Genomic DNA, 8,730 nt, shown 5'->3' with positions numbered 1-8,730 from the left:
AGAGGGTGGCCAATGTTGGTTGTCCCAAGCATCTAAAGGGATTAGTTCAGGCTGACAATCTAGAAACCAAAGAAGATGGGAATAGAAAGAAACCAAATCATTTCTTAGCCAGTGGCCAAACAAGATAAAAGGGAGGACATCATTATACGTACACTCAATGTACAAAATGTGAAATCAAACGCTCTCTATATTAAAAACTTGCTAAGGGATGTACAGGTGGTATGACTTCAAGAACACTGGCTCTTCAATGTGGAAAAGAAAATCATGGGTGAAATTACTGAAAATAGCGATTATATAGCTAAAAGCGTTGATGATAATGACGACCCTGATTTCAAAGTATCAATGAAAAGGGGATATGGTGGAGTAGCCATAGCCTGGAAAAAAATCAATGAAAATATAAAGGAACTGATAGACGGTGGAAATAGAATACAAGCCAAACATATTCAACAAGGAGATAAACCAACATGTCTTATAAATATGTATATGCCATCAGATAACAAAAATGCCAATATATAACACAAAGACACTCTGGCTCAAATTGATGAAATGATAGAGATATATAATGATACACACGAAATCATAGTCTGTGGAGACATGAACGGGTCACTTTACAGAAGCTCTACACCTCATGATAAAATTCTACAGACTTTCTGCAAGGAAAAATGTATAGGAAATACTGATAAATGTCCAGTGAAAAAAAACTGTTTATCACCAGAATGGTAAATCTAAAGGACAAATTGATTACTTCCTCTTCAAAAGTAATTCGGAAATCACAAATAAATTCAAACAAATTGATGTCCTTGTTACTGACCCACAGAATACCTCGGACCATGTACCTGTTATTCTGACACTGAATTGCCAACTGAAAAAAATAAGGGAAAAAGCAACAACTATCATAGCAAAACCTAAATGGGCTGACTGTGACCACCAAATCTACAAGGAAATCATCAATAAAGATCTACCAAACCTCATGCAGAAATCAAAAGGAATCATTGAGCAACGAAAAAATGGAAAAAAACATCGCTTAAATACATTGAGATACAGGACAATCCATTAAATTAAGCTCACAATATATGGAAAAGTGTAAAAAAACAATACTAAAGATGTAAGGGCAGGAGAAATAAAAGCAAGACTAAGTACTCAAACGTACATATTCCAAGCCAAAAGAGCTAATTTCGATCCAAAAGTTAACCCTTTATGTACAATCCGTAAACAGGAAAATGATGATCTAGAATAGTTTATTCTACATTGCACAGAATTGGAGAAAAAAGATCTAAATATTGCTAAAAAATCAAACAGAAAATGGATGAAATCGATACTTCAACATACAGGAAGATCATACAACAAGGGAATCTACTCTACCTCATAATGGATTGTACTAGCAAGGACATACTGTTATTCAACCATGTATAAAAACATTGAGACTCTGGCTAGAAATATGTGCTATGAGATGCACATGCTGCGCACAAAAAGGATAAAAGCTTGATCACAAGTACAGTATAAAAGATAATTTAAAATAAAATAGTTCCTTCTTTTTTATCATTTTTCTATTTTATTATAATTAAAGACTTAAAAAAAACTTCTTCAAAGTTTTCAAGATATATCAAGTACCCTTAAAGAATAATGACAATATCTATAAAATAGATAATTTAAATTGTGAAGAAAAACGTATGTATATACGTTGATTTGTTCTAAGCCCTAACCCATTTACATAACACCATTTTTAAATTATCTTTTCATTATAAATTCTGATGTAAGAATAGCACCTTAAACTAACCAATAGAATTTAAATTTTAAACTAACTTAAACGTTTTTAAATTTCAAATTTTACTTGTGAATATATTCAGTTCTTACCTAACTTTTTCATACACCTCAGCACATTATGATTATTTAACTTTATGGTTTAAAACTGTAATAACTATCCTATTAATTAATAAAAATATTGCCTTTATTCACTTATCTTTACATAATTTTATATTTTGCCCTATGTTTTAAGGTGTATATAGTTGCTACAATTATACCCTATGGGTAGTGCTCCATAATTAATGGAGGAACATACAAGAAACTGAACTGAACTGAACTTATGTGGGGAGAGTTGGTTGACCTTAATTCAGTACGATTTAATTTTTTTTTCATAAGTGGGACGACTTGGCAGACCTTTATTCATCGGGATTAGAATACTTTTCAATAGTAAGGTGAGTTGGTAAGCCTAAAATCATCGGCATTAGTCTACATTTCATGCGATGGGGCGATAAGGCAATGGAGCGAGTTGTCATGGAATGATAAAAATCACTGTGAAAACTATTTATGCTTTTTTAATTTGGGACACAAAATACTATATATATATCACCGTGTATCATCGGTACAGCGGATATAAGTACTAACCAAGCGGGTATGATCAATTTTGACCTGACACGGTAGGAAAATCTTTGTTTTGTTAACATAATATCAATGTGTAATTCAATCTAAACATAATTGTTGTTTTAAGAAATGATTTGGTCGTAGGTTGATGATTAGAGAAGTCTCATTATTTTCCCAAAACAAGAACGCTTACTAAAAACATGTGCAAATACTTGTCAAAGAAGTTGGCGCTCGTCTCATTCGATATGATTCTATATTCATTGCAACTCTTTTTCTGATAGAAGGCCACTGTGTGTGCGTAATAAGTATAGCTGTTTCGATAATTGGCATTGAAATCTTTCATACATACATGTATGTTATTTTTCGATATTTTATTCCGAAAAGAAGCGTTGTGTACGGTGTATAGCTGACCACATAAATCCTTCTGTACGGTGCATTGTTAAGTGAATGCACGGTATAAAGCTTTTCCACACTTGTTTATTACCCAAAATGTTTCATGGAATGAGTTATCACAGGTAGGTTTATGATTGGTAACTATTACTTTTGCCCTGTATTAGCTTTCATTCAGTTATAAAACATGTAAATGGCTCGACAACTGTATCAAAATTGAAAGTTGGTGTTGACATTCACAACTATTTGCGCATATAAAAGTTTATTGTTCTTATTAGAATATAAAAGTTGTCTTATAAATAGGAAAAAATCAATGCGAAAATTATTTGGGAGCAGGAATTTCAGATGTTGAGAAATGTACACTGAATGTAGATAAAACAAAACAAAGATTTTCTTACCGTGTCAGGTAAAAATCGATCTAGTCCCGCTTGGTTAGTACCTATATCCGCTGTACCGATGATACACGGTGTATATAGCTATTCCAAAATAGCCAGTGGAACTTCTTGTTTTTAATATTTTCACTACGAGACAATGAAATCTTACCCTTGTGGTGATTGATAAAATTGAGAATGGAAATGGGGAATGTGTCAAAGAGACAACAACCCGACCAAAGAGCAGAAAACAGCCGAAGGCCACCAATGGGTCTTCAACACAGCGAGAAAATCCCGCACCCGGAGGCGGGCTTCAGCTGGCCCCTAATCAAAAATGTGTACTAGTTCAGTGAAAATGGACGTCATACTAAACTCCAAAACATATCAATGAACTAAAATAAAAAATAATACAAGACTAACAAAGGCCGGAGGCTCCTGACTTGGGACAAGCGCAAAAATGCAGCGGGGTTAAACATGTTTAGTGAGATCTCAACCCTCCCCCTACACCTCTAGCCAATGTAGAAAAATACAAACTCACAGCAATACGCACAGTAAAACTCAGTTTAAAAGAAGTCCGAGTCCGATCTCAGAATAGGTAACAAAAGAAACCAAGCAAAAGGACAATGATACATAAATTAACAAAGGACTACTAGCAGTAACTGACATGCCAGCTCCAGAACTCAATTAAACTGATTGAAAGATTATGTCTTCATCATATGAAAATCAAGCACAATCCCTACCGTTAGGGGTTTAGTATCATACCATCATAAAATATATGAGAAGAACATACCCCGTATCATGCCAACAACTGGTTTTAGAAGAAATGTGTTTATTTCCGATGCAAAGACCCTATGAGTGAATCAATATTACTACCAAAATATGCCATCTTTAATGACCTGACAACAGTATCGTAACTATATCACTTCTGAATAAGTCCGTTTAAAGGTTTGGTTAGTTTTTGAGGTGAATGCCGACATTTTTGTGCTTTGTAAAGAATATTACCATAAGAGATTGGATGTGAAATACCTGAACGTATAAGATGTCTACATGTTGAATTATATTTACGAATGATGTTCTTGTGCCGATGATAAAATTTAGCAAATGTTTTGACTAGTTTGTGATATCGAAAACCCTGGTGTAATAATTTTTCAGTAAAACAGAGATTTCTTTCGTTAAAATCAATTTATACGTTGTTACATACACGAGCGAATCGAACAAGTTGAGATATATAAACACCATAAGATGGTGACAAAGGAACGTCACCATCTAAAAATGGATAATTAACAATAGGAAATGAAAAATCATCACTTTTACTATAAATTTTGGTATTAAGCTTCCCGTTAAATATATAGATATCAAGATCCAGGAAAGGGCAGTGTTCATTGTTAGTATAGCTTTACGAGAAATAAATCGCGCGAGCGCAGCTTAAAGACTACTTGAAATGTTTATGTTGATACACAGCTTGGGTTCGTATTTCTCAAACTGTTTTTATGCACTGACGCATTATGTTTTTATTAGTTTGTCAGTCCTTCTTCCATAGGAGTTTGAATGCCCAATTAGTAGCTTCTGTCTCGGTGTAACACAGGTGCTCCTAGAACGGAGGAAATAACTCAGAGAAAAAGAAAACAATCTACAACTCTCTGATGATTTAAAACATTTCTTCAGTGGTGCGAGTTTGTAGTATATTTTTTTTTCGAGTGGTGCGAGTTCTGTCTCTGTGTGACACGGGTGCCCCGAGAAAGGAGGAATTTACTAAAAGAAGAAGAAAACAATCTAATGATTAAACACATTTCTTCGAGTTTGTTATATTTCTTTTTTTTTTTTTTTTTTGAGTGGTGCGAGTTTGATAAAGTGATGCAAGTTGTAATAATTAGTGAGAGTGTTTGAGTGGTGCGAGTTGGCCGTGGGTCGAGTTGTCGGGCAGTACGTCGACTGAGCATGCCCGAAAGCGTATAAGACACGGATCGATAACGGTCTCCGAATTTGGAGATTTTCTCAAATATTGGCGTTTTCTGTGGAAAAAAAGATTGTTTTAAAGACAAATTTAGGTAATACAAAACACTACATTTATACGTCATATCACAAATATTTCTGACTTTGTATGGTTTCAGAGGAGTTGCGGCTCAATGAAATCGGTTTCTTCCTTTAGTAGTATAGATCTTCCTTTAGTAGTATAGATTTAAAGTCAGTTCAACCAGATAAATCTCTTTAGTGTACATACTGAAGTCGTCATTATTGAGAGTCTATATATCAAACAAATATCTAAAAGTGTTATTAAATTTTTGTATCAGATGTTGTTTCGATGGTTCTTTGCTGATTTTAATCATAAATTGTAACTCATAACAATATAGAAACAGGTCCGCAATAAGTGGTGCACAGTTAGTTCCCATTGGAATTCAGATAACTTGACGATATACGGAATCTCCATAGCGAACAAAAATGTTATCTAGTAAAAAAATGATGCATAGTTACTTAGTACACCGGAAAGGTATGTTCTATGAAACATAGAAGGCAAATTCAAGCAGTTTGATTGGACGAGAAGTTGTAATTAAGTATGTGCTAATTAAGAGTTGATGTACTTAAAACAAGGCAAGTTTGCTTGTTCGGTGAACCGTGCAATCTTTTATTATAAGTAACGTAAATATGGTGACACCATGCCCAATCAGGTTACGGAATGTGATTTAATATTAAATGTTTCATAAAAATTCATAACGACTGGTTTTATTAACGATTATGATTTATTTACGATTATCCCTAAATAATTTAATTTTGGATGTAACACTTCTTCTGATTGGCTGAAAGTTTTATGCCTATGAGCTCATTGACATAATTTTGTCATGTGACCGTTACGTCATCAACGTTTTTTCATGAATTAAATTATAAGGACTGATTGTAATATGTTTTTCTGTCTATTCGAAATAACCTTAAACATGTTGTAGATATAAGAAGATGTGGTATGAGTGCCAATGAAACAACTCTCCATCCAAGTCAAAATTTATAAGAGTAAACTATTATAGGTCACAGTACGTTCTTCAACACAGAGCCTTGGCTCACACCGAACAGTAAGCTATGCACGCTTTTAAGTACGCGTTTTATTCAGTGTGCACCACATTTTTGATGGTATTGCTTCATAGACAAAAAAGTATAACAGTCATTCCTGAAATAATGCCTTTTTGCTGTAATAGGCACTGTTTCGATTTATAATGAAAGCTGGGATGTGTAGCAATAGTTTACTTAGTTGGTTTATTAAATATATCATCTGTCTAGTGTTTAACAGATGTATTAAGTCAGGAGTGAGTTCATAATGGTCCAGTTATATGTGTCCAAGGTCTGTAATATTAGCCTCGGAGCTGCAATGCCCCTCGGCGTGACCTTGGCTCCCTATATTCATCATTGGGACATTATAAAGGCAACAGTAGTATACCGTTGTTCGAAACTCATAAATCGATAGAGATAAAAACAAATCCGGTTTACAAACTAAAACTGAGGGAAATGCATCAAATATAAGAGGAGAACAACGACACAACAAAATCACAACATTAAAATGTAACACACACAGAAACGAACTATAATATAACAATGGCCATTTTCCTGACTTGGTACAGGACATTTTAAGAAAAAAATGGTGGGTTGAACCTTGTTTTGTGGCATGCCAAACCTCCCGCTTTTATGGCAACGTCAAACACAACACCAAAACGACAACATCACATGACAGGACCACAATACAAATAAATGGGAGAACATATAGGACAAAGAAACACACGAATAATAGCTAGCAGAAGGTACTAGGCTTAGAATTCAATACGCCAGACGTGCGTCTCGTCCACACAAAACCAACCAGTGACGCTCAGATAAAAAAAGTTTGAAAGCCAAAACAAGAACAAAGCTGAAGAGCACCGAGGACCAAAACTTCCAAAAAGTTGCGCCTAACACTAACTAACTGTTCATGCAAAAATATCAGTGCAGCAGTTTTTTTATTGGTTTTTTGTTTGGCTTTGAACAATGCGGCCGATTTTTTTTTTTTTTTTTTAGGTGCCAATTTTTTTAATTTTAAGGTATTAATTGCGCTAGAATTCGGAATTTATTTGCACCAAATTACCTGTATGCATATTTGTCAATTAGCCTGTGCTTACTTGCTACATATTTAAGTCCTTGATTAATTATGATATCTTACGTACACAAATATATGAAGATAGTTTGGACGATTATTGCATAAAAAGCGGAATGAAATAAGGTGACATTGAGCAACAAACAAATATACTGCTATGAAATATGCAGATTACCACATCTTTACGAGACAAACCAACGAAAGTAACCCAGCAAACAAAATAACGTTAATAAAATGTTATTATAACGTAAAATTTTGTGTTATAATTACGTACTGACGAACGTATTTTTAACGTCATTTTGTAGACTCCAAGCAACGTCAAAGCAACGTTCTAAGAAACGTTAAAAAGAATATATAACTAACGTTAAAGTAACGTTTTTGTTTACGTTATTTACTTACAACTATCTAACGTTAGCGTAACATCCATTATCACGTCATACTTTATTATTAAACGAACGTTGGAGTAACATTTCTTATTACGTTATATATTTATATAAAACTGACATTACCGTTACATTTCTTATATTTACATAAAACTAACGTTACTGTAACATTACTAATAACATAGCATTTGATAGAGACAAACTTTTAAGTTACATTGTTGAGAAATATCGTTGATAGCGTTAATTATAAACTTTTATCAACTCTAATGAAACACTCCTTTCTAATGTAACAATTTCTGTACCTTCATCCTGGAACTGTCCTTGTATACTTAGCTATTTATTTATGTTACATTATCCGATAACAAGTTCTTTGCTTGTTTTTTTCTTGGAAGATTCTATTCAACCAATCCAGTCACTAAGAAGTGTTGCAATTTATAGCATATGCAACACACAACTAGTAACCAGAAAGGTACGGCTACTGCTCCAGAAATGCTAAAAAATTACATCTTAATGTTCAGTCATGACATAACTCAATGTATATTTAATGAAAAATTTATATTTTTTAAAACATATTGTATAAGTATTATTTACTATAATACTAACACAAGTGTACTAATTCTATTAAATTTTGCAACTAGGTTTTTTAAATGTAAAATATATTTAAACTTAAATAGGAACGACACGAGTGCATCTTCATCTTTCAAGAACCAGTGAAGACATCTTTGAAAAAACTTTAAAAAAAGATTAAAACAAAGAATATTCTTTAGAATATAGAAAAATAATGTGATACTGTAATAGAAAACAAACTCTTCTTATAATCATTTATAATATATTAAAAGGAAGAACAATGGAATATGAAAATATTGAACATTAAGAAAATCAAATGGTTTTCCCCTAAGTCTCCGAATAAGCGATATAAATTAAAACTACATTATAATAAGTATATTCAGTGTTGGTCCAAAATAAACTGACCATCAAGCATAGGCGTATTTAAAATTTGCGATGTGGATGAGTTTCGGCAAGGATTAAATAAAGTCTTGACAAAGTACAAATAAATTAAAATGATCCCATGAATTGTTCAATGTTTATTCTGTTCATGTCGTATGATTGAAAAAAA

This window comes from Mytilus californianus, unplaced genomic scaffold (assembly GCF_021869535.1).
Source record: "Mytilus californianus isolate M0D057914Y unplaced genomic scaffold, xbMytCali1.0.p SCAF_14, whole genome shotgun sequence".
NCBI lineage: Eukaryota > Metazoa > Mollusca > Bivalvia > Mytilida > Mytilidae > Mytilus > Mytilus californianus.
This window is presented reverse-complemented; position numbering follows the sequence as displayed.